A 27,623-nucleotide genomic window follows, 5' to 3' on the forward strand; every position below is an offset into this window, starting at 1 on the left:
GTTTCGTCTTATGGTGTCACTTATCTCTCGAATTCTCCCCTCATTGTCCAATAGCTGTTTGTCCCTCTTTTGCTCGGCTTCTTTATTCTCTGTCATTTGGTCTTCTATATCAAAAATAGACTCAAAATGGATGAAGGACCTCAATGTGAGAAAGGAATCCATCAAAATCCTTGAGGAGAATGCAGGGAGCAACCTCTTCGACCTCAGCCGCAGCAACATCTTCCTAGGAACAACAGCAAAGGCAAGGGAAGCAAGGGCAAAAATGAACTATTGGGATTTCATCAAGATCAAAAGCTTTTGCACAGCAAAGGAAACAGTTAACAAAACCAAAAGACAACTGACAGAATGGGAGAAGATATCTGCAAATGACACATCAGATAAAGGGCTAGTATCCAAAATCTATAAGGAACTTAGCAAACTCAACACCCAAAGAACAAACAATACAATCAAGAAATGGGCAGAGGACATGAACAGACATTTCTGCAAAGAAGACATCCAGATGGCCAACAGACACATGAAAACGTGCTCCACATCACTCGGCATCAGGGAAATACAAATCAAAACCATGATGAGATATCACCTCACACCAGTCAGAATGGCTAAAATTAACAAGTCAGGAAATGACAGATGCTGGCAAGGATGTGGAGAAAGGGGAACCCTCCTCCACTGTTGGTGGGAATGCAAGCTAGTGCAACCACTCTGGAAAACAGCATGGAGGTTCCTCAAAATGTTGAAAATAGAACTACCCTATGACCCAGCAATTGCACTACTGGGTATTTACCCTAAAGATACAAACGCAGTGATCCGAAGGGGCACGTGTACCCGAATGTTTATAGCAGCAATGTCTACAATGCCCAAACTATGGAAAGAACCTAGATGTCCATCAACAGATGAATGGATAAAGAAGAAGTGGTATATATACACAATGGAATACTATGCAGCCATCAAAAGAAATGAAATCTTGCCATTTGCAACAACGTGGATGGAACTAGAGGGTATCATGCTTAGTGAAATAAGTCAATTGGAGAAAGACAACTATCATATGATCTCCCTGATATGAGGACATGGAGATGCAACATGGGGGGTTAGGGGGATAGGAGAAGAATAAATGAAACAAGATGGGATTGGGAGGGACACAAACCATAAGTGACTCTTAATCTCACAAAACAAACTGGGGGTTGCTGGGGGGAGGTTGGTTGGGAGAGGGGGAGGGAGTTATGGACATTGGGGAGGGTATGTGCTATCGTGAGTGCTGTGAAGTGTGTAAACCTGGTGATTCACAGACCTGTACCCCTGGGGATAAAAATACATTATATGTTTATAAAGAAAAAAAAAATTGGAAGGGGAGGTGAACCATAAGAGACTATGGACTCTGAAAAACAACCTGAGGGCTTTGAAGGGTCAGGGGTGGGAGGTTGGGGGAACAGGTGGTGGGTAATGGGGAGGGCACGTTTTGCATGGAGCACTGGGTGTTGTGCAAAAAGAATGAATACCGTTATGCTGAAAAATAAATAAATGAAACTGTAAAAAAAAAGCTATTAATGAGGTGCAATAAAAAATGGAAGCTCTTACTGCTAGGATAAATGAGGCAGAAGAGAGAATTAGTGATAAAGAAGACCAAATGATGGAGAATAAAGTAGCTGAGCAAAAGAGAGAAAAACAACTCCAGGACCACAAGGGGAGAATAAGAGAGATAAGTGATACCATAAGATGAAACAATATTAGAATAATTGGGATTCCAGAGGAAGAAGAAAGAAAAAGGGGACAGAAGGTATATTGGAACAAATTATAGAAGAGAACTTCCCTAATATGGCAAAGGGAACAAGCACCAAAATCCAGGAGGAACAGAGAACCCCCTCAAAATCAATAAAAATAGGTCCACACTCCGTCATCTAATAATAGATCTTACAAGTCTTAGTGACAAAGAGAAAATCCTGAAAGCAGCTCAGGACAAGAAATATGTAACATACAATGGTAGAAATATTAGACTGGCAGTAGACTTATCCACAGAGACCTGGCAGATCAGAAAGCACTGGCGTAATATATTCAGAGCATTAAATGAGAAAGCTCTGCAGCCAAGAATACTATATCCAGCTAGGCTGTCATTGAAAATAGAAGGAGAGATTAAAAGCTTCCAGCACACACACACACACACACACACACACACGCGCGCGCACGAAAAAACGAACAAACAGAAAAATTGAAAGAATTTGCAAACACCAAACCAGCCCTACAGGAAATATTGAAAGGGGTCTTCTAAGCAATGAGAGAGCCTAAAAGTAATAGACCAGAAAGGAACAGAGACAATATACAGTAACAGTCACCTTACAGGCAATACAATGACACTAAATTCATATCTTCCATTAGTCACCCGAAATAGACTAAATGCCCCAGTCAAAAGACACAGGTATCAGAATGGATAAAAAAATAAGACCCATCAATGTGATGTCTACAAGAAACTCATTTTAGACCAAAAGACACCTCCAGATTTAAAGTGGAGGGGGGGTAGAAAAAAATTACCATGCTAATGGACATCAAAAGAAAGCTGCAGTGGCAATCCTTATATCAGATAAATTAGATTTTAAGCCAAAGACTATAATAAGAGATGAGGAAGGACACTATATCAAACTTAAAGTGTCTGTCCAACAAGAAGATCTAACAATTTAAATATCTATGCCCTTAACATGGAAACAGCCAATTATATAAACCAATTAATAACAAAATCAGAGAAAAATGTTGACAATAATACAATAATAATAGGGGATTTTAACACACCCCTCACTGAAATGGACAGAACATCCAAGCAAAAGATGAAAAAGTAAATAAACGCTTTAAATGACACAGTGGACCAGATGGACATCACAGATATATTTAGAACATTCAATCCCAAAGGAACAGAGTACACATTCTTCTCTAGTGCACATGGAACATTCTCCAGAATATGTCACATCCTGGATCACAAATCAGGTCTCAACTGGTACCAAAAGATTGGGATCATTCCCTGCATATTTTCAGACCACAATGCACTGAAGCTAGAACTCAATCACAAGAGGAAAGTTGGAAAGAACTCAAATACATGGAGCCTAAAGAGCATCCTACTAAAGAATGAATGGGTCAACCAGGAAATTAAAGAAGAATTTTAAAAATTCATGGAAACAAATGAAAATGAAAACACAATCTGTTCAAAATCTGTGGGACATAGCAAAGGTGGTCTTGACAGGAAAGTATATAGTAATACAAGCCTTTCATTCTTTTTTTTTTTTAAGATTTTATTTGCACAAGCAGGCAGAGGCAGAGAGAGAAGCAGGCTCCCTGCTGAGCAAGGAGCCCGATGTGGGACTCGATCCCAGGACCCTGGAATCGTGACCTGAGCCAAAGGCAGTGACTTAACTGACTGAGCCATCCAGGCATCCTGATTACAAGCCTTTCTAAAGAAACAAGAAAGGTCTCAAGTGCACAACCTAACCCTTCACCTAAAGGAGCTGGAGAAAGAACAGCAAAGAAAGCCAAAACTCAGAAGGAGAAGAGAAATAGTAAAGATCAGAGCAGAAATCAATGAAATAGAAAGCAAAAGAAAAGTAGAACAAATCAACAAAACGAGGAACTGACTCTTTGAAAGAATTAATAAGATTGATAAACCCCTGGTGAGACTTATCACAAAGAAAAGAGAAAGGGCCCAAATTAATAAAAATCATGAATGAAAGCAGAGAGATCACAACCAACACCAAAGAAATACAAATAATTATAAGAACATATTATGAGCAACTATATGCCAGCAAAGTTGACAATCTGGAAGAAATGGATGCATTCCTAGAGACATATAAACCACCAAAACTGAACCAGGAAGAAATAGAAAACCTGAACAGACCCATAACCAGGAAGGAGATTGAAGCAGTCATCAAAAATCTCCCCCAAAAAAACAAGAGCCCAGGGCAAGGTGGCTTCTCAGGGGAATTCTACCAAACATTTAAAGAAGAATTAATACCTATTCTCCTGAAACTGTTCCAAAAAATAGAAATGGAAGGAAAACTTCCAAACACATTTTATGAGGCCAGCATTACCCTGACTCCCAAACAGAAAAAGACCCCATCAAAAAAAGAGAATTATAAACCAAAATCCTTGATGAACACGGATGCAAAAATTCTCACCAAAATAGGATCCAACTGTACATTAAAAGGATTATTCACCACAACCAAGTGGGATTTATTCCTGGGCTGCAAGGTTGGTTCAACATCCTCAAATCAATCAATGTGATACAATACATTAATAAAAGAAAGAACAAGAACCATATGATACTCTCAGTAGATGCTGAAAAAGCATTTGACAAAGCACAGCATCATTTCTTGATCAAAACTCTTCACAGTGTTGAGATAGAGGGTACATACTTCTATATCATCAAAGCCATCTATGAAAAACCCACAGTGAATATCATTCTCAATGGGTAAAAACTGAGAGCTTTTCCCCTAAGAAAACAGGACAGGGCTGCCCACTATCACCATTGCTATTCAACATAGTACTAGAAGTCCTAGCCTTAGTAATCAGACAACAACAACAACAAAAATAAATAAATAAAAGTCATCTGAATTGGCAAGGAAGTCAAACTCTCACTCTTTGCAGATGATATGATACTTGATGTGGAATACCCAAAAGACTCCACATCAAAACTGCTAGAACTCATATAGAAATTCATAAAGTGTCAGGATATAAAGTCAATGCACTGAAATCAGTTGCATTTACATATACCAACAACAAGACAGAAGAAAGAGAAATTAAGGAGTTGATTCCATATACAATTGCACCCAAAACCATAAGATACCTAGGAATAAAGCTAACCAAAGAGGCAAAGAATCTGTAAGAATCAGAAAACTATAAAGTACTCATGAAAGAAACTGAGATAGACACAATGAAATGGAAAAATGTTCCATGCTCATGGATTAGAAAAACAAATGTTGCAAAAAAGTCTAAGCTACCTAAAGCAATCTACACATTTAACACAATGACTATGAAAATACCATCACTTTTTTTCAAAGAAATGGAAAATAATCCTAAAATTTATATAGAACCAGAAAAGACTCTGAATAGCCAGAGGAATGTTGAAAAAGAAAGCCAAATTTGGTGGCATCACAATTCCAGACTTCAAGCTCTATCACAAAGCTGTAATCATCAAGACAGTATGGTACCGGCACAAAACCAGATATACAGATCAATGGAACAGAATATTGAGCCCAGAAATAGACCCTCAACTCTGTGGTCAACTAATCTCGACAGCAGGAAAGAATGTCCAATGGAAAAAAAGACAGTCTCTTCAACAAATGCTGTTGGGAAAATTGGACAGCCACATGCAGGAAAATGAAATTGGACCATTTCCTTACACCACACACAAAAATAGACTCAAAGGGATGAAAGACCCAATGCGAGACAGGAATCCATCAAAATCCTTGAGGACAACACAGGCAGCAACCTCTTTGACTTCAGGCACAACAACTTCTTCCTAGAACCACTGCCAAATGCAAGGGAAGCGAGGCAAAAATGAACTATTGGGACTTCATCAAGATCAAAAGCTTTTTTGCACAGCAAAGGAAACAGTCAACAAAACCAAAAGACATCTGGCAGAATGGGAGAAGATATTTGAAAATGACTTATCAGATAAAGGGCTAGTAGCCAATATCTATAAAGAACTTACAAACTCAACACCCAAAGGACAAATGATCCAATCAAGAAATGGGCAGAAGACATGAACAGACATTTCTGCAAAGAAGACATCCAGTGGCTAACAGACACATGAAAAAGTGCTCCACATCACTTGGCATCAGGGAAATACAAATCAAAACTACAATATGATACCACCTCACACCAGTCAGAATGTCTAAAATTAACAAGTTGGAAAATGACAGATGTTGGCAAGGATGTAGAGAAAGGGGAACCCTCCTACACCGTTGGTGGGAATGCAAGCTGGGGCTGCCACTCTGGAAAAAAACATGGAGGTTCCTCAAAATTCTGAAAATAGAACTACCTTACAACCCAGCCTTCAGACTACTGGGTATTTACCCTAAAGATACAAATGTGTGATCTGAAGGGGCACGTGCACCCGAATGTTTATTGCAGCAATGTCCACAATAGCCCAACTATGGAAAGAACCTAGATGTCCATCAACCAATGAATGGATAAAGAAGATGTGGTATATATATATACAATAGAATACTATGCTGCCATCAAAAGAAATGAAATCTTTGGGGCGCCTGGGTGGCTCAGTGGGTTAAAGCCTCTGCCTTCAGCTCAGGTCATGATCCCAGGGTCCTGGGATTGAGCCCCGCATCAGGCTCTCTGTTTAGCGGGGAGCCTTCTTCCCCCTCTCTACCTGCCTCTCTGCCTACTTGTTATCTCTGTCAAATTAATAAATAAATTTTTTTTTAAAAAAATGAAATCTTGCCATTTGCAATGACATGGATGGAGCTAGAAGGTATTATGCTGAGTGAAATAAGTCAATCAGAAATAGACAATCATCATATGATCTCTCTGATATGAGGAATTAGAGAGGCAAAGTGAGGGGTTTTGGGGGGTAGGGAAGGAAAAAATGAAACAAGATTGGATAAGGAGGGAGACAAACCATAAGAGACTCTCACAAAACAAACTGAAGTTTGCTGGGGTGGTGGGGTTAGGGATAGGGTGGCTGTGTTATGGACATTGGGGAGGGTAAGTGCTATGATGAGTACTATGAAATGTGTAAGCCTGATAATTCATGGACCTGTACCCCTGTGGCAAATAATACATTATATGTTAATAAAAATATTTTTAAAAAAGAAGTACAAACTTACAGTTATAAAATAAATAAATCATGAGAATATAATGTGAAGCATAGAGAATATAGTCAATAATATTTTAATAATTTTGTAAGGTGACTAATGGTAACTGGACTTATTGTGGTGTACATTTGCAATATACACAAGTGTCAAATCACTTGACACTAATCCATAGTATGTCAATTGTACCTCAATAAAAAAAAATAATCAGTTATATGGAAGAAATTTAAAAAGAAGTCCAGAATGAGAATTTCAAATTCTGATTCCAAAACTTTCTACAAAACTAAGTAATCATGGCAGTGTGGTCTTGGCATAAGGATGGACATATGGAATATAATTGAGATCCCAGGAATAAACTCTAGCATTTATGGTCAGAGATTTTTTAACCAAAGTGTCAAGAAAATTCAGTGGGAAAGGAATAGTTTCTTCAACAAATGGTACTGGGGCAATGGCTTCACACTAGACACAAAAATTAACTGAAAAAGGATCACAAGCCTATATGTAGACTCTAAAAGTATAGAACTCTTAAAACACAGGAAAAAATCTTCATGATGTTGGATTAAGCTATTCCTCCTGAGGTTTGACACAAAAAAACATAAGTGATAAAATTAAAAAAAAAAAACAAATAAAATTTTAAAATAGATAAGAAATTCAATGCTTTAGCACTTCAAGATGCTCCATCAAGAAAGTGAAAAGACAACTCACTGCTTGGGAGAAAAATATCCCCTAAGGAACATGTAGTCAAAATACATTTTATAAAAAACTCCTACAAGTAATAATAAAAAGACAACCCAATTTTTAAATGGAAAATATAATTTGAATAGACGAAAAAAGAAAAGTTCTAATAGACTTGGTAACCAATGTTCATTATTGATCCTCAAAATAATTATTATTATCCTCAATTATTATTACCCTTGAAATAATAATTTTGTAGAAGGATGGGAGTACAAATCTGTTTTAAGAGGATCCATACAACGTGGGAGAGCTATTGCTCTATCTTTTTAGTAAAACATATAAAATGCTTACTATTGTTCTATGAACTGTTTTAAGTATTTTGCAAATTTTAAACCATTTAATCTAGGTTTATAAACATAGTTATCATCCAACTTTTCAAGTAAGGAAATTGAGGCACAGAGCAGTCAAGCACCTGTTCAAGATCACACAGTCTATGAGTGGTAGAGCTAGAATTCAAATGCTGTGGTCTTGCCAGAGTCCTTACTTTTAGCCATATTCCACACCAACTTTCTGTAGGGGAGGAAAAAAAACTATATGGATTAAACCCTATTTATTTTCTTGTGTCTCAAGGGGAAATCTAATTAAAAGAGTAAAAAACTTGGGGGAAAAGAGTTACTGTCATGAAAAAATATATATTTTTTGTCAGTTCTGTTATTGTGAGATAAAAATGCCTAAACAGAAAATTTTCTACTGATAATTCTCTATGGAATTCATGATTTGATTTCCAGCCCAAACTCTTTTTTTTTTTATTCGTTTATTTGTTTATTTACAGCATAACAGTGTTCATTGTTTTGGCATCACACCCAGTGCTCCATGCAGTACATGCCCTCCCTATTACCCACCACCTGGTTCCCCAACTTCCCACCACCCCCCCCCGCCCCTTCAAAACCCTCTGGTTGTTTTTCAGAGTCCATAGTCTCTCATGGTTCATCTCCCCTTCCAGTTTCCCTCAACTCCCTCTCCTCTCCATCTCCCCATGTCCTCCATGTTATTTGTTATGCTCCACAAATAACTGAGACCATATGATACTTGACTCTCTCTGCTTGACTTATTTCGCTCAGCATAATTTCTTCCAGTCCCGTCCATGTTGCTACAAAAGTTGGGTATTCATCCTTTCTGATGGAGGCATAATACTCCATTGTATATATGTACCACATCTTCCTTATCCATTCATCCGTTGAAGGGCATCTTGGTTCTTTCCACAGTTTGGCGACCGTAGCCATTGCTGCAATAAACATTGGGGTACAGATGGCCTTTCTTTTCACTACATCTGTATCTTTGGGGTAAATACCCAGCAGTGCAATTGCAGGGTCATAGGGAAGCTCTATTCTTAATTTCTTCAGGAGTCTCCACACTGTTCTCCAAAGTGGCTGCACTAACTTGCATTCCCACCAACAGTGTAAGAGGGTTCCCCTTTCTCCACATCCTCTCCAACACACGTTGTTTCCTGTCTTGCTAATTTTGGCCATTCTAACTGGTGTCATGTGGTATCTCAATGTGGTTTTAATTTGAATCTCCCTGATGGCTAGTGATGATGAACATTTTTTCATGTGTCTGATAGCCATTTGTATGTCTTCGTTGGAGAAGTGTCTGTTCATATCTTCTGCCCATTTTTTGATATGATTATCTGTTTTGTGTGTGTTGAGTTTGAGAAGTTCTTTATAGATCCTGGATATCAACCTTTTGTCTGTACTGTCATTTGCAAATATCTTCTCCCATTCTGTGGGTTGCCTTTTTGTTTTGTTGACTGTTTCCTTTGCTGTGCAGAAACTTTTGATCTTGATGAAGTCCCAGAAGTTCATTTTTGCTTTTGTTTCCTTGGCCTTTGGAGACATATCTTGAAAGAAGTTGCTGTGGCTGATATCGAAGAGGTTACTGCCTATGTTCTCCTCTAGGATTCTGATAGATTCCTGTCTCACGTTGAGGTCTTTTATCCATTTCGAGTTTATCTTTGTGTATGGTGTAAGAGAATAGTCAAGTTTCATTCTTCTACATATCGTCCAGCCCAAACTCTTACAAAGTACATGAACTTGGACAGGTCTTCACCTCTCTGAGATTGAGTTTTCTCTTCTACTAAGTTATACTAATTCCCAATACTCAGGATATTATCAAACTTAAAAATTTTAATATGTATAAAAATGTTTTGTAAACTTGCAAAAAGTATTCCAAAGTATTTTATTCTAAAAGCTGAGTGTATTCAAGGAAAAAAAAGCACAGACCTGTTGACATCCTTAATTAAAATGAATGCAAAGACTTACCATTTGGAAAAATGAGTATGATGATTAAAAAACATAAACTGGAAAATAACAGGTGTCAAGTGAAATTCTCTTAAAAAAACAGAACTCATGTTCTCCCTGTGTTTTGTTCATCAGGTCAATCCATATATAAGCCGTTGATAACGGGGAAAAAATCATATAGACCCTGGGATATTCTGATTTCTTAATACATCTTAACAATCAATTTTATCCATGCATATAGGAGAGTAAGAGAACTGACAATACTTTTATTTTTCTTTTAACTTTTTTGTAATTTTTTTTCTAATACATTCAGATATCCTAATTAAGTACTTCTAATGTATTTTAGAAACAAGAACATGTGAAGGTTTTGTAAACACCCTTAATAATAAAGTAACACATCACTGGATTGTACTAAATATTTGTCACTTTTATTATCAATCCAGGGCACAAAATATTAAATATAAAATTTTAATAATGGCTTATACTTTAGAATAATACATGCTATCTCTTATGAGTATGTTATTATGGAATTTTCCTCTCAGAATTAGGTGAAAATTGAACTTTGATCCAATATTAATAGTGGAAAACTACCACATTTTCAAAATAATTATGAAAATGTTACATAAGCAGATATCAAAAGAAGGGGAAAATAAAATGTAGAGTTCCATTGACTTACTTTCAAAGCCTAGTTGACACTATTTGTGTCTTTCCCTTATTTTTTTTTACCTGATAAAATGTTGTGGTCCTTTCTCTGCAGAGAATTCTTTGACCAGTTCCCTGTTTCTGTTAGAAGAGAACCCCCAGCTACTGTCAAAGTTCACTTTGTGTTTTATATGTTCCTTTTCTATGTGATCAGAGGTCAAGGGCTGCTGAGGTCACACAGCTGAGTCAGTCCTGTACATGTCTCCTACATGTGGGATGAAATCTGTAGCAGAGTATGGAGAAGAGTGGACACATTACCCAGGCTGTAGACACTGAAGTATATTAACAACTGCAGCTTCTGGAATACCATGCACAGTATGTAACAAATATTGTGCTAAGTAGTTAAAACTAAGCTTCATTTAGGGTCAGGGGTGGGAGGTTGGGGGAACAGGTGGTGGGTAATGGGGAGGGCACGTTTTGCATGGAGCACTGGGTGTTGTGCAAAAAGAATGAATACTGTTACGCTGAAAAAATAAATAAAATGGAAAAAAAAAGAAAAAAAAAAACTAAGCTTCATTTAATCCTCACTATTTGCTATCAGCCCTGCAAATGAGGGATTATTAAACTCGTCTTCCTCATGAGGAAATTGAAGCTCAATCACAAGTAGGAAAATTAATATTTATACCTTGGTTAGTCTGACCTCTCCCTTCCCCCACCCCAGCCTACCAACCAGTCAACCTGCAGCCAGTATAGTTACTGTTTGCATCAGTAGTTGGTTTTGTCTAATCAAAATGATTTGAACAAACATGATTTCTTTACTGATCTTGTGGTTGGCTAGACTTTAAAAACATGTGCTAGACTAGTGAGACAAGACAGCAAAGGTGGTCTGTAGGGTATTTTGTATCTGAGGGAGAAGAACACTCTGAAGTCATATCCCTTGCAGTTGGGTGTGGTATGGAATATTTGTGACAAGAGCAATGAGCTCACCTACTAGTACTACTATTATTAAGTGCTATTAGAAAACGGCTGCTAGTAGTCGATCTATAGGACTTAGGGTGGTTAATATTTGTAAAGATGAATAAACAAAATAACATCACTTTGAGCTTTTAGAACTGAATTCCATGAAAATTTTTTTCATAGAATTGAGGCATTATAAAAGGTGACTCATCAAAAGACATCCACCTGCCCCAGATACCAGCAATGAAAAAAAAAGGGATAAAGTGTGGGTGAAATCATTCAAGTCAAAGAGAAAATTGTGTGTCTCGTTTCCATGGAGTTAGCCACCGGGAGTCCGGCCTAAGGCCTCTGCCTTTCTGCAGGTTGCTGATGGAAAATACATCCATTCGTCCTTTGCTTTGTACTTATGCCATTAACCACTATTGTTTTATGTCATACTTAAAGCAAGTTAAGCAGAGGACAATGGTGGGTTCTCTCTGTGATGTGTGTTATTGTTGCTGGTGTTGTTGTCATTTATAGACAGATTGTAGAAACTTGTTGAAGAGATGTATTTAACTATTTTATCCAATTAAGGCCCCACTTTTTAAATTAAAAGCTCTGGGAAAAGTAATTTGTCAGACAGTAAGTGGTTCATAAGATTTAAGTTTCTTACCAGTGCAACAAGCCATCTGGACACTTTGGATCTTGTATTGCAGGAAGAAACTAAAGCAAGGCTGAAAGATTATTCAAGATAGTCCAGGTCTTCAGACATCCACTGAACAGAAAATCGCCCATTAGCCACCTTTGTCTCCCCATTACAGGAATGCTTTAATACAATTGTGGATTTTGAAAAATTGCAGAGCTGGTTAACAGAGAAGACATCAGAACTTCCAGGAAGATTCACAAATTTTTGTAAGTGGCTCAATTACTTTCATTGCCTCTGGACCATGAGACTCCAAATATCTCTGAACTATCACTATTCACCCTGCCTGTGACTCCATGTCATCATGTCTCCCAAGAAGACAAAGAGTCTCCAGATTAATAGTGATTACTCCATTAATTCTAGATGTCTCCTAAAAGATCTGGCAATGTGGCCAAAGACTGGACAATTTTTAGTAGTAATCTGCTCCAGGAAGGTATTCCCTGTTTAATAAATCTTTGGTGGCATAGATTTGGAGTCACATACTGAATATATTCTAATACCCTTCTTAATTCCTACAATTTCAAGACCAGAAATTCTAATAAAGCATTAAAGTTTCAAGGACTACTTTTAAGGTGTACTGCTCACTTTTGTGCAAAAAGTTATTAACACTTTAAAGTCTGCTTTTATAATTTGGGAATATCCATATATTGAATACTTAACAGACTACTATTAATCATATCGTTATGATCAATTGAACATTATATGTACTGTATACAGTTGGATCACTCAGTTTTAGCCCACTATTTAAAAAAATAAAGTCTTGGAGCGCCTGGGTGGCTCAGTGGATTGAGCCGCTGCCTTCGGCTCAGGTCATGATCTCAGGGTCCTGGGACCGAGCCCCCCATCGGGCTCTCTGCTCCGCAGGGAGCCTGCTTCCTCCTCTCTGCCTACTTGTGATCTCTGCCTCTCTGCCTACTTGTGATCTCTCTCTGTCAAATAAATAAATAAAATCTTAAAAAAAAAAATAAAGTCTTGGTCATCTCTAGAATACAGAGTGTTTCACCTAACACCATCTCATCCATGGTGACCCCATTGTGGTTGTAACAGAACAGTGGTCATAAGTCTATAGAAAATTTGTTCTTAGAACTTCCATCCCCTATAAAACAGTTGAATTTAGGCTACCCAGTATGCATACCTATTGTTGGATGTTACCAAAGGGTTTGCAATCAAGAGTAGAGCTGAAAATAAAATACATGTTAACAGTTCAGGAACAGTTACTGAAGACGTTGATTGTCAACCAGTGCTGTCACTAGCTATGCCAAGAGAGAGATCACCTGAATTTGAGAATTTAAAAAGGAACTAGGTCATGGTTACTATCATTGTTACTATTATTATTATTATTATTATTATTATTATTATTATATTTAGGAACAGTTTTACATATGTTATCTCATTTCATCCTTGCCATTTATTCAAAGAGATGGATAATATTATTCACACTTTGTAGAGGAAAACATCGGTCTTGGAGAGAGGTAATGATTTATCAAGGCCACTTGGAGAACAGCTCATTCTTAACCACCATCTTTAGGTTTAGGAAAAATGATAACTCCCTTAAAAGAATGAAGTGTTTGTTCATGGCTTCCTTCTGCCTAGCTAGCCTTCTCTGGTTGTGGGGAAGGCTGACCCCAGAGCACACTGAGGGAGGATTTCTGGAAGTCACATGGTGTGAGAATTCTAACTACAGAACTGATCGCTGTTCTCTGATTAGAGATTACATGCTTTGTTAATAGGAATTCCAGCACTCAAAAACCTTAGAAGTGTTTTGGAAATGTAGGGAAGAATTATGAAAATAAAAAAGTAGCTTTTATAATACAGACTTCAAGTTGAAACAGTAACTTTGCAAGCCCGTACCTGTATATAACTGGAGTAATGTAGAGTGAGATGGTGTTCAGAGTAGATGCTCTGTATTTTCTCCCATGAATGTGATTCTTATAAACAGAGCTTCACTAACATGCCTTTGACAGACCCATTAGAGGCCATGTTTTTCACAGCATTAGACTCAGCTCTGAACCTACATCTCAATATCACATTGGGCCTTTCTTGGTTTAGATAGGTAATGAATCTTGCAAATCAACCTACTCACCATGGCGAATGTCTGGCAACTTAATGACCATCCCCTGGTTTCCAGTTGTTCCTCATAAAAGGGATTTTGAACAGCAATGTCTTCATGGATCTATTTTCCCTTCTCTCTAAAAAGATGTGGCCAAAAGCATTGCACACAAATATTGAAAATTACCTAGAAGCCATTTAAAAGAATATTTTGTGGAGTTGATTGTTTAGATTGCTGTCAAAATGATTTATTTCTTTTAACCTGACTTCCCAAAGTCATGGTTTTCACTTACTTGGTAATTTTCACTGCATACACAACAGAGATACATTTGCAACCAAACTTCCCTCTTACTCACTAATTTTAAGATGTTTTTAGATAAACAGTTTTTTAATGCTTTACTATTTTAATTAAATTGATCAGAGTTTTGGCCTCCAGCTAGTTGTTAATTGTTTCATTACTTTGCTATATATTTCTTCCTTACCATTCAGAACACATCAAACTTCTTTTCATAATTGAGCTTCCAAAAATTTTATCCAGTTTCCCCCTGCTTCTAATCACTATTGTCTTAGATATATATTCTACTTTATCGTGCCAGCAACTTGATCCCCATCCGAATTAACTCTGTTCTGTTTATCATGGCATTGGTATCCCCCAGTAAAAAAGCAGGGATATGCTGAGTCCTCCCAGTTTTCTTCAGAAATGAATGCTCTAGTTCACATAAAATCTTTATTGATAAAGACAGTAAGAAAGACTAGTGAGAGTGGAGCATCTATAGTCAAATCTTTCTAACTAGAATGTTTTTCACAAAACATCAACTTCTTAATGTTGTGCCCTTCTGTTCTGATTATTGTGTAGTATTTAAAAATTGATAAAACATCACAATTTAGAAAGCAGAACTTCATATTTTAAAAAATCTCTTTAAAATACTCATGTCCTGGGACTATCACTTATCTACAAAGATGAACTGTACCTCTTCTCCTCATAGATCTGGAAGGAGGAGAAATATGGAGTTATATTTCCAAGTGGCCAGAGCGGTGCCTATCTAAGAACAAATGTGGAGTAAATACAACACCATGAAGACGAAAATAAAATAAATGATCACAGTTTGCTGAACTGTCTTCCCTGAAGGATGATTCAGTAGTACAGAACTGAAGTAGATGTTTCTGACCAGAGAGCTATGAGGGTGGTGAAATCTCATCATGTTCTCTGTCCATTTTGTTTCATGAAATTCTCAGGCTTCATACATTTCAAATGACAAACAGACCACGAAACAACCTTCAGCCATTTAGGAGACTTCCAGCACCCTGAAGGAGGAACTCCTCCTACTCCAATCTCTCTCTCGTGTCTGAGTGGGCATGGGAGTGGGGTGTAACAGGGAAAGCATTTTTCAGTAACAGCTGGATGAGAGAAGCCTCTATCTGACACATCCCTCTGGGCTGAGGCCACCTCCATGGAGAAGCCCTTCCCTCTCAGCTGTGTCGCTCACCTTTTCTGAAGAGGAAAACCTTTTCTGGTCATGCAAGAACAGACCAAATTTCTATATGCAGCGAAGGTTCTGTCATGGAGGCTTGGTCTCCTGTTTCACCAAGGATGTGTGGTCAACAGTGGCAGCCACAGACTGACAGGGGTCTCAGGATGAAGGCCCTGCCAAAGTCCATTACTTTAGACTTTTTAGCAATGGAAATATTTAGCCCCATTTTCTTTCTGATTAAAATATTAACTCACTTGAAAGCTATCCATAATTTAAGGATAAAGAAATCCCAACGGGAGAATGGTCTATATTGTATGAATAACTTTAGTTACTGGTCACTTCATACCCAATCCTTCATCATATATTTATGGGATCCTGCTGTGTGCCAGGCAGTAGTCTAGGCCCTGAGGATTCTGTGGTAAACAGGGCAAAACTCACTGCTTTTCTAGAGTCCGTGTTATAGTGGGAGAAAGAGCCAATAAACAAACAACCCAGTCGATGTGTGCTATTGATAAAGAATATGTGGCAGGGTAATGGGCTTAAAAACTAACCGTGGGTAGGGAATGAGAGGAAGGAGCAACACGAAGTGGCCAGTGAAGACTTTGTGTGCAGGCGACCTACAGCTGGCATCTTGTGAGGAAGAGGATTGCAGCTATGGGAAGACCACAGGTGTTCTTCCAAGTGGATGACTCAAAGATCCTGAAGCAGGGCCAAATAAAAACCATGGTGTTGACCATCTGCTCCATAAAAGAGCCCATCAAATATGCTACCACGTTAAAACACACGTGCATACAATCCTGGTAAGTTTTAATTTTAAAATCCACAGAAGACACACAGACTGCCTGAATCCAAAGTGCATCAAAACCTTCTTATAAATGTCCCCTTCCTTTCTCTTGGATTTCCACAGTTTAATATATAAAGAACATCTCTGAGTGTCTCTCAGAGAACTCACTAATGGCTGCAGGAAGAGCACCCTGACTTGGCCAAACTGTTGACAAGGAGGAGGTGATGGTTTCTTCCTCTTGAGCCATCAGCAACCTGGGTTCTCTTACATTCTCGAGTCTCTGTGGAGTCCTCTGCTGACTTAACACATACAATCCACCCCTGCAGGGCAGGTGGGTAAATGTTGTTGAATGTCTGTCGGCATGGAGCGCTTCCAGACTTAATGATTCATTTGCCTTCTAATTTAGGAGGATTTGCGAAGTTGAAAAAAAATTTTGAAGAAGAAAAAGGTCACGTAACTCCAACCTAAATTTTTTTCAAATTAGAAGTGTAATTAAATTTTTCAGTATTCCCTTTGGAAGATTTTTAATTTCTAATTGTAGCAGTTGGTTCAAAACACAATTGTTTAAAAGCACCCATAACCGTTGTGCCAACAAAGCACTAACTAACCACCATATACTAAACAGAAAAGGGTGTCATCTATAAGACTTGAAAAGCTAATGGTGATAATGTTTGCAAACATTAATCTATACCAAGGTAAAAGATTCTGGATAAAATTATCCTTACATTCAATATTTTTGGTTGCTTTTTGTGAGAGATACATTTTGAGAAGTAGCAGAGACTAAGCATTCAAGAGATGAAAGGTTGGAAAAAAAATCTATTTTTACTCAAAGGCAGAGTAAAAGAAATAGATGTGACACAGATAAAGAAAGATACTCTGAGGAAACTGCAATATAGAGATTTCCTCCCTTTTCCCACCTGAATATATTTTAATCTTCCAAGGTGAGGCACATACATTCCCAAAGCTCTATTGCCTCAATACCTGGAGCATGGTCAGTACATGGTAAATATTTATAAAATCAGTGCAAGGGAGGGAGTGAGGAAGACATTCCATATGGAGCATGCACTTGAAATTGTATATTGAGATGATTGGGATCGGGTAACATAGTAATGCCTCTTCCGCCAGTGGGTTCCAAATAAAATGAGAAGACAGATATCAGATATGAACTTTACACTTGGTAAAAAGGCATGGGGCCTCTGGGCCACAACATAGCCCCTTCTGAGCCACTGCCAAGATAATCCATTGCTGTCTGTCTCTGACCAGAGAGAGTCACTGAGTCAAGAGAGCAGGGACTGACAAAGGAGAGGTGAGAGCTGTTACTAGAAGACAAACTCCAGGCCAGGTCCTTACTTTCCAGCCCAGAGGGAAGGCAGAAAAAAAAAAAAAAATCAAGCCCATGTGTGGTCCAGAAAGGGAGAAAAACTGCCCACTGGAAGCCAGACCTCCTAACAGGAAACAGAGAATGTCATTCTCTCAGCATATTATCCACCAACTGGGTGAATAATCCTTACTCACCGGGGAAGGATTATGTAAAGAATGGAAAATGCACCACTCTGGACACAATGGTACCAGGGATACAGGTCTTCAGATTCCCATCCACATTACCAAGGAGCCCCCCCGTTCTTTAATCCCAATGGGGGCAGGGAAGGTGTAGTTGGAGGGAGGAAAGAATATTCCTAATTTTAAGCTCACAAGAAATATCCTAGATGTAGAGAGAGAAATACACCCTATTTTGATCAACTTTGAGAAAATGAGGGAAAAGCATTTTAAATGACTCTTAACCTAATGAGAACATGGAAGTATTCAAACATACACATCCCTGAAGAAGAGATCTAGATGAAATATTAACATCTGAAAAGATGCTTATTGTTATCCATTCCTGAAGAAATGAAATTAAAACATGTTGGGTACCACTACACACACTAGAATGATTGAAATTTAAAACTTGGCAGTACCAAGTGGTAACAAGAAGGTGGAGTAAGTTGAACTCTCATATACAAGTAGTGAGAAGAAAAAATGGTCCAGCCACACTTGAAAACAGTTTACTGATTCCTTGTTGTGTTAAATACATAGTTATCATAGGACCAAGAAAGCCTACCCCTCGACATTGACCCAAGAAAATGAGAACAGTCCACACAAAGACCTGTGTACAGATCTTTATAGGACCTTTATTAATAAGTCTCAAACTAAAAACAACTCAAATGTTCATCAACTGGTAAATACATAAACAAATCATGAATATGAGTCAACAGAGAAAACCAAGTAACTATGATACATACAACCAAATGAACGAATCTCAAAGCGTTACACTAGCTGAACCAGACACAAAAGTCTTCCCATTACGATTCCACTTATAAGACATTCCCCAAAAGGCAAAGTTATAGGGACAGAAATCAATCAGTCATTGTCAGGAGGTAAATTAGCAGGAGAGGATCAACTGTAAAGGAACACAGAGAACATTTTGCAATGATAGGAATATTCTATATCTCAGTCATGGTGGTATTCACATGACTATATACATTGGTCAAAATTTGTCAAATTGTACACCCCACAAGAATAAATTTTGAAAAGGCCCTTTTTCCAAGAAATGGTGCAAAGAAATGCTCTAGATACAGACCTGACACCCAACACAAAAAATGAATTCAAAATAGGATCATGAACCTAAATGTAAAACACAAGATTATAAAACTCCTAGAAGATAGAAGGGTAGAAAACATAGATGATCTTGGGTTTGATCATGTCTTCTTAGATGGAATACAAAAGACATGATCTATGAAAGAATGAATTGATAATTTGAAAATGGTTAAAGTTAAAAACTTCTGTTCTGTGAAAGACAATGCTAAATAAATAAATAGATGATAGTGATAGATAGATGAATCTGACTCTAAAAAATAAGTCTTGAGTGTTAGAGACAACACTGTTCACACCAATCAAACCCTCTCAGAGACAAAATGTAATTTTTTGAGTTGCCTGAAAAGTGCAGCTTGTCTTCAGCAGATGAGACACTGTCGCTTGTCGGTCAGTGAGAGCAGAGATAGCAGATTCTCCCAAGTAAGTAGGAAGTGAGTTTGCAAAAACAAGCAAACAGACATTATCAATCTATATCACAATTCTTAGATAAAACCAAGGGAATTCAATGAAATTGAATTCATTGGATTCAATGAAAATAATCTGTATTTTATGAGTAGTAATATGACATAGGATTAATAGATTTTTGAGGTAGATTTAAAAAAAAAATGTTGTGTTCCTAACATATTCTTCAATCGTAGTTGTTCTCTTCTTATGAAAGATTTTGTCCATTAATTCACAAATTAATTCCTTATTTATCATTTTCTCTGCAGATATTTTCCAAATCCTTTCAAAATTCTCTAGTCCTGCAAATATCCATGGTCAACAGCAATATGGTCAAAGTTTATGTGCTTTGATGGTTCTGTACCTGGTTGTCACAGAATGCACATTCTTGTCATTTGAATCCACTTCTAATGCAAAGTATAGAAACATGCTTTGGTAAAAGGGCAGCCTTTGAAAAGAAATTAATGTGGGAACCTGAATGGAGAATATAGTTCCCTGTTTCATTCTTGGCATTCAGTGCCATTCCAATTAAATATATTTACAAAAATTTGGAAATTCTGCATAATTTGGAATATCTAAACGAAGATATAATTTGGTTGGTGGCCTGTCCTATATGTGATTTACAGCACATTTACTTATTCTCAGAAGTCAGAGTACTCACAGAGATTCCTCCCTGGTGGAATAAGGTTCACAGATGGGCCAGAATCAGTATCATTAATGGATCATTTTCACTGTGTTATTTCCAGATGCATATCACAGGGTGAATGGTACACATTTCAAGAAACCTCGGGCAAAGCAGGTTAAAGGATGCTCAGGGAATTAAAAAGGAATTAGAAACAATGTTCACATTTGAAAATAGACTGTTTCTAGCTGTTTGAAGATGCTGTGTGGAAAGGTGACATGCCGGGTCAGAGACCCGAGCAGGTTCACAACACGACCAGAGTGCAGTCACTCCGGGGCCCTCAGTTTTTCCACTAGACCTTATTACTGTCTCCTTATTACTTTTCTTGAGCTTATTTTAAATTGAAATTGTGTACTCACTTGTATTTGTTTTTGAAACTTCAAACGGGGAGTTGGCAAGCTTTTTCTGGAAGGGGCCAGAAAACAAGTCTTTTAGACCTCACAGGCCATGTATGGTCTCTATCACATAGTCTTCATTTGTTTTTGTTTATTTGCTTGTTTAACTGCACTGTTTTAAAAATCTAAGAACTATTCTCCGCTTTTAGGCCATCGAAAACAGGGTGCGGGCCCTTGTTGAAATGATGCCAACCCTGCTTAAAATCATCCTATTTTAATGGAGATCTAACTTAGAGCATCTCACTGAGTTAGAAGAGAGGTGTTGCACTCTGGGGGAGGGGAGTCCATGACACCCTAGTGGTTTTGGTCGCAGGTCTCTGATGGTGTGGTTAATCCAGACACAAGACTTCCCTGGCTATACAAGGCAAGCACATTTTCAGAGCCCCCAAAACAGGTGATAACGTGAAGTGTGGGAAAGCAGCAGGATCCAATAAGATAGTCCCGGACGGCTCTTTCTAACCTTGTTTAACTTCATATCCTAACAGCGTTTGGAATGTTTTTCCCCACGAATGAGCAAATGGGTGGGGATCAAGGACCTTCTGAGTACATTAATGTGCTTGTACATCAGGCAGCTTCTATCTGTAATGCTGGAAATCCTGGATCAAGAGAGGGAGACTGAGCCCACTTCCCGCTGCCTCCCCGATCCCTCCAAACAAGGGAAACAAATTCACACAATAGTTGCCATCTAAAGGACAGAGCAGTCAATGTGTCTTCCTTAACACAATGAAATGCTTCAAGCCTGTGGAAGAATGAACCTCAGTAACTGCTTAAGAAGACCGAAGGAAATGGGCCCCTGGGCAGCTCAGTAAGTTAAGTATCTGCCTTCTGCTCAGTCATGATCCCTGACTGCTGGGATCGAGTCCCACATTGGGCTCTTTGTTCATCAGGGATCCTGCTCCTCCTTCTCCCTTTGCCCCTCTCCTGCTTGTGCTTTCTCTCACTCATTCTCTCTCTCAAATAAATGAATAAAATCTTAAAAAAAAAAAGACAAATGAAAAATTCACACATTCAGGTAATTCCACCTCAACAGGTGTCTGATTTATTGTAATAGTGAAAAATATCCTATCAGAAAAAAGACTCCCTGCATCACATATATAGTCATAATAGTTACCAAGTACTGGGTATTTATCAAGCAGCAGTCACTGTTCGATATAATCAGTTTGATTATTATCCTTACTCTGCAGATGGGGAGACAGGGAGAAAGACAACTTGCTTGGTTGGTGTCCCCCAGGTGGTAAGTGGTCAAGCTGGTATTCAAGCCCTAACCATTGCTCTTACTGCCCACAAAAGCCACATGACCAGATAGGATTTTGAGTTGTTAGAGGCACATATTTTTATTAAGAAATGTTAACAGTGTATGGGCGCCTGGGTGGCTCAGTGGGTTATAGCCTCTGCCTTCAGCTCAGCTCATGATCTCAGGGTCCTGAGATTGAGCCCCACATTAGGCTCTCTCCTCTGTGGGGAGCCTGCTTCCTCCTCTCTCTCTGCCTGCCTCCCTGTATACATATGATCTCTGTCTGATAAATAAATAAAATCTTTTAAAAAAAAAAGAAATGTTAACAGTGTGATTAATAACTTGGTCATGATTTAATTCATTCAAATAATTTATAGGAGGAAAGAGATACTTATTAATTACAAAGATTATTATTTTTTGACCTGTAAATCTCAAAATACCTTCCTGGTCATCTAATGGTAACTCAACAATGCTATCTTAAAAGCCGAGGATGGCTCAGTCAGTTAAGGGACTGACTATTTTAGCTCAGGTCATGATCCCTGGATCTTGGAATTGAGCCCCACATCAGTTTCACAGGGGTTCTGTTTCTCTCCCTCTTCCTCTGCCCCTCCCTCCACTCTCTTTCTCTCAAATATTTTTTTAAAGATTTTATTTATTTATTTGTCAGAGAGAGAGAGGGAGAGAGAGCGAGCACAGGCAGACAGAATGGCAGGCAGAGGCAGAGGGAGAAGCAGGCTCCCCGCCAAGCAAGGAGCCGGATGTGGGACTCGATCTCAGGACACTGGGATCATGACCTGAGCCGAAGGCAGCCGTTTAACCAACTGAGCCACCCAGGCGTCCCAAGAAGGGTAGCTTTTAAAAGAATTCATCAAGATCAATCAGATTTCCTAAGATTAATAAAATTTAAGCAACAGAAGTGGGAATATAGTTGCTTTAAACCATCGTCATCTTAAAAACACTGAAATGATTCCAATCGCAAAACGGGCTAAAATATTAAGGAGACTTGAAATCCCAAGAGAAGAAACACAACCTTAACAAGTGCAAAGATTTTAGAGGGCATGTTAAGAAGATTATTTCCCAAAATCTATTCTTTCTCCTTGTGGCAACACTTAATATGGTTACATTGAGAATTTCAGGTACTTCTATACAGTTTTTCAGAAATGTCAGTTATGTTTTGTACCACCTATGCTAACATGCACTGGTGATAAAGATCACTATTGCTTAAAAAGATGACATTTAGCATTTCATGCTCAAGATCACATCACGATAGAATGCAAGTTGAAATGGCTTACTTCCCTTAAACATTTGATTGAGTTTTTTTTTTTTTTAACTCTATGTGATAATTCTTTACATCGGCTTTATAGAAAAAAATGTCTGTATTTCTGCAATCACTCTGCTTTATATAATATGATTCATCTGAAGATTTATAGGGGAAAACCAAAGGCCAATATTTTAAATGCTAATAATATATCCAAGGCTGCTGAATGCTTCACTTAAAGGGATATTAAGGCAGAAAGTCAGATGTTGAAAGACAGGTGTGATTTGAAAATATGGAGATTAAAGGTGAAAGAGGGAATGTCACATGATGACTGGAGGAAACTTCCTAGCACGAGAAAGAAAAGACATCACATGTTCAAAAAGGACAGCACTCATGTTGGCCTCAGGATAAAACCATAGAAAATTAGTTTAAGATCACTGAAGAGGAAGATGGGAGAAGATTGTCTTTGAATCTCAGATCTATGCCAGACCAAGGAAGTACCAACTGGCCAAGTTCTTTAATCTGTGCCTCGTTGTCCTCCTCTTTACTGTAGGCAGCGGTATACATCTCTTGGATCATAATGCAAAATAAGATCCTTCAGCCAAATCTTTTAGAATAGGGCCTGGTGTGTAATAACCTAAATGCTGGTAACTGATGGAGTCTGCTCCAATCTGTCAAGTCCAAGTAACCATGTTCACACTGTTATTTGAATCTGTGACTAATTAAAAGGCTCAGGTTGACAGAGCAGGTGTCACACTGGGACGGAGAACCCTGGGGTCTTCTAGAGAGGGTTCCTCAGCCCAATACCCTTTGTGATCACAGGTACAGGCAATGCCAGGCCTATCACATCAGAGCCTCTACATGCATGTTGATGTCACCTCCCATCAGAGTCCGTACATCATGCAACCAGGCTGTGTGACTCTAACCCCCAGTATACTCTGAGCAACTTGGGGCAGGAGCAGACTTCACTCATGTTCCCAGACCTAGCTAGGGACCACCCCCCTGGAATAAACTTGGTAGGTCCTTTTGCATGAATGAATGATTGGATGAATAAAAGACAAGGAGTCCTACCAAAGGTGTCTTGGCTTATTGGCTGGCTAGCTGGCTGAGGGCATCCTTTGCTGACACTTTCCCTCAGGGTCCTAGTGTCTGAGGGTCAGGAGGCTGAGAGGTCACCATTGGCATCCTGCAAAGACTGATGACATTTCTAGAATCCATGGCCTGTGAGAGCCAGGGAGACCCCTGAAGAGCTGACACCCACAGACAGTACATTTCTTTACCAATGATGATCCTTTGGAGGGTCCAGATGCAGGCCCCGGAGTGGTTGCCCCAGGGCAAACCTGCAAGGGGAAGAGAGTCCCCACCCAGCTGGGTTGCATTTCCCGCTGTCTGTGTGAAGCCCCATCAGGAGTACTCGGAAGGGAATTCTAATTACCATGCAGTCAAGAACAACTCTGCAAGAAGCAGGTGACTTATTGTCTGACACAGTATGGAACCTTTTCTGTCTTTTTGTGCTGCCAGGCTTGAAAGAATTTAGAGTGAGCTATTTTAGGCACCATGGTTAAATTGATAGAGCCACTCCTCTCGTTAAATTAACTGTGAGATGTTCCATGTATTCAGGCTTAGGATTCTACGGTGCTACCTGCTCGCTCTTGAACTTTGTAACATCAGGAAGACTTGTTCTTCACAGTTGTTCTGGGTTCAGGAAATGTGTCAAGGTGTTCAAGGCCAAAAGTAACAACCGGGCCAATATGGCCAAAAGTAACAACCTGTCCCTACCTCCGTGTAGATTGAAAAAGATATGAGAGGGGCCAATCGCAGAATCCCCTGGGCTGCAGAATCTTTAAACCTCAGAAAACACAAATGGAAATGTGTGCACACTGTCAAATGCAGCATTTTAAAAAAAATAGATAAATGATGCGACTGCCTCAGTCTCAGTACCATGTAGTGGTGGAGTTCCTAATTCAGGACCTGCCAAACGCTAGCCTCGTCCTTAGTACCTGCTAGCCGGCATTAAGAATCACTCCAGGCGCTTCTTGTATACAAACAAGCAAAGAGACAAAAAAAGCTCCAGATCCCCCCTCCAGAAAGTCTGATGTAGGAAGTCTGCGGTGTGCCCCAGGGGTCTGCATTTTAAACAACCTTCGGGGCTTATTCTGATGTACAGTGATGTCTGGGGATAGTATCTGGATCAGAATCACACGGGGAAGAAAACTCTAACTCGGGCTATCTTGCAGACTCTTTAAAAAATGTATTCAGAGGCAGAAGATGTGATTCAAAAGGAATTTAAAAATCTCTCTGTGGGCAGGCTCTGACCACCTGCATTTAGATACTGCAGGGGGAAACTGAAAGAAAATCTTTGTGTATTAAAGCAAAGTAGAAAACACCAAGTGATTAGAAACTAGAACATCTGTTTTTCAACAGGTGAATTTGTGCAAAGAATTTTATTTCTTAGTATTTCCTTTCTTTTGCATTGGAAATGGAAATGAAAGTTTGGGATATAACAGCAACTAGAAAGTGTCTTAAATATCAACAAACTCAACACTAATTGAGAGATGGGATGAACAATCAGACAATAGGTGGAGTAAACATATGACAGTAGAACTCAAACTCAGAACTGCCGCCAGGGGCCCTGAAGCCAATCACAACCAAGGCAGCAATGGCCACGAATGACCGGGACTTGAATACTGACTGCCAGGTTCTTTAATTCTGTCCCTTCTTGCAACTTACGATCAGCCAGGAAAAGCCCAATATATACCCTTAACCAATGGCATAGAATGTGAGCTTCTAGTAAACGCCCTGCAGCTTCCCCAGGTCAGTCACCTCCAGTCGGGACAAACCTGAAGCTTCCTTTTCCACTGTAAAGCTCCCCACCTCAGTGTCTCTGCCAAAGGCAAGCAAGGCAGCTGGTTCTCTTGGTATATCGAGCTCTGGATAAACAGACTTTGCTTTTCTTCTTTGGATGGTCTTTGTCTATGTCTACAGCATCATCAAAGTAATACAAAATAACAAGCCAAAAACCACTACCTCTATTGTCTAAGGGCTTTGATTCTAAAGCTCCTTGAGGGCAGAAGTTAAAGGAAGTGGCCAAAAGGGTGGGAGGAGGAGCAACCAATGGGAAGCCTGCCAATGAGGAGCTGACCTTCAGAAAAGACCTCAAGGCAGAAAAAAAGAAAGGGAGGGTAAATGAATCCATGAACACTACATCAAAAACAAACAAACAAACAAAGTTGGGTGTATTTTTTAGAATACTTCAGTTGCAGAGAAAGAGGAACCCTTATGCTGGATACTTCCTTGGTTGTGAGAATATATTTGAAGGGACCAGAGTGGTGGTGGTGGGAGGGACCCAGACAAGGGGCTCTGCTCAAGCACCCACTCCACCACAAACAGTCGTGGGGGGCCATTTGCCAGCTTAGGCTGAACCACCAACAGTTGCTGGTCTCTTTGGCAGCTGAAGACTCTAGTCCAAGCATTAGCTTTGCTTGGGTCATGAGCCTAAGCCCAGCTGAGGGAAACTGGGGCACGAGAACTACAATTCATGGGTGTTAGGAAGAGCGAATTCCTCAAAAGTGGAATGGGTGTTCTTAGAGAAAATGGGTATTGGGCAGCCAAAATCCATTAAGGATTAACAAAGGGCTCTAAGAATTTAACACACCATCCTTAGTCCTACTACAAAACTAGAGTAAAAAAAGGGGGATAAATTTTTAAGTTAGGCAACCTGCTGAAATTATAAATGTCTGTAAAACATTCAAATGATTGTGGCATGCTTAAAGCTGACCTCACAACAACCACCAATTTTATTGTTAAAATTAAGGAAGCCAGGAATCATCAATTATGACAGAGAGATTAGCAGTAAAAGAAATTAGAGAGTCATAAAAATTATGACAATGGGGAGAGTGGTAGTGAAATAACTTGAAAAGTTTTGTGAAAATTAAAGAAACTCTCATTTAAAATGGAACAGTAGGCCAGCAGGGGGAGCTCTAACACCCTACCACTCCTGGTCCAAGGCCGACTCAATAGGAGGAGAGGTACTTGTCCACACTAGCTTGGGGAAGAAGGCTGGTTTCCTCCTATCCAGGTAATAGAGCCAATGAGACACTGTCCCAACTCAGCCACCGAAATATCATTCTATTTCAAACTCCCAGGTTACTTCAATAAACTTTTTGTTTACAAGAGCCCTCCTCACTGCCCTCACCCCCTTTCCTCTATAGAATAGTGTTCTTTGCTCTATTGACTTGTATCTGGTTTTGCTGTAGCTTGCTTGTCCTAAATTGAAATTCTCTGCTTTTTCCAAATCAAGCCATTTTGCTTGGAAAATAACTGGCAGTTTTATTTTTAAGGTGAATGGACACTTTATGAGCTTACCCTGAGTCTTCTCTCCTCCATGGACTATTCAGTATAATATTACTATTATGTGTGTCATTTTAAGGAGTTGGATTGCATTTTCTGGATTCTATGTTAGCCAAATACCTTGGGAAAGATATCGCAAGAGTTTCATCAACCAATTTTAAAGTTTCGGGATATTCTGAGGAAATTCTTGCACGTTCTCAGTACACTCTGACCTGCGACTTCTGGGATTGCCAGCAACTTCAAGATACATCCTTAGCCTCCTGAGTCTTTCTGA

This window comes from Meles meles, chromosome 1 (genome assembly GCF_922984935.1).
Source record: "Meles meles chromosome 1, mMelMel3.1 paternal haplotype, whole genome shotgun sequence".
In the NCBI taxonomy this organism is placed as follows: domain Eukaryota; kingdom Metazoa; phylum Chordata; class Mammalia; order Carnivora; family Mustelidae; genus Meles; species Meles meles.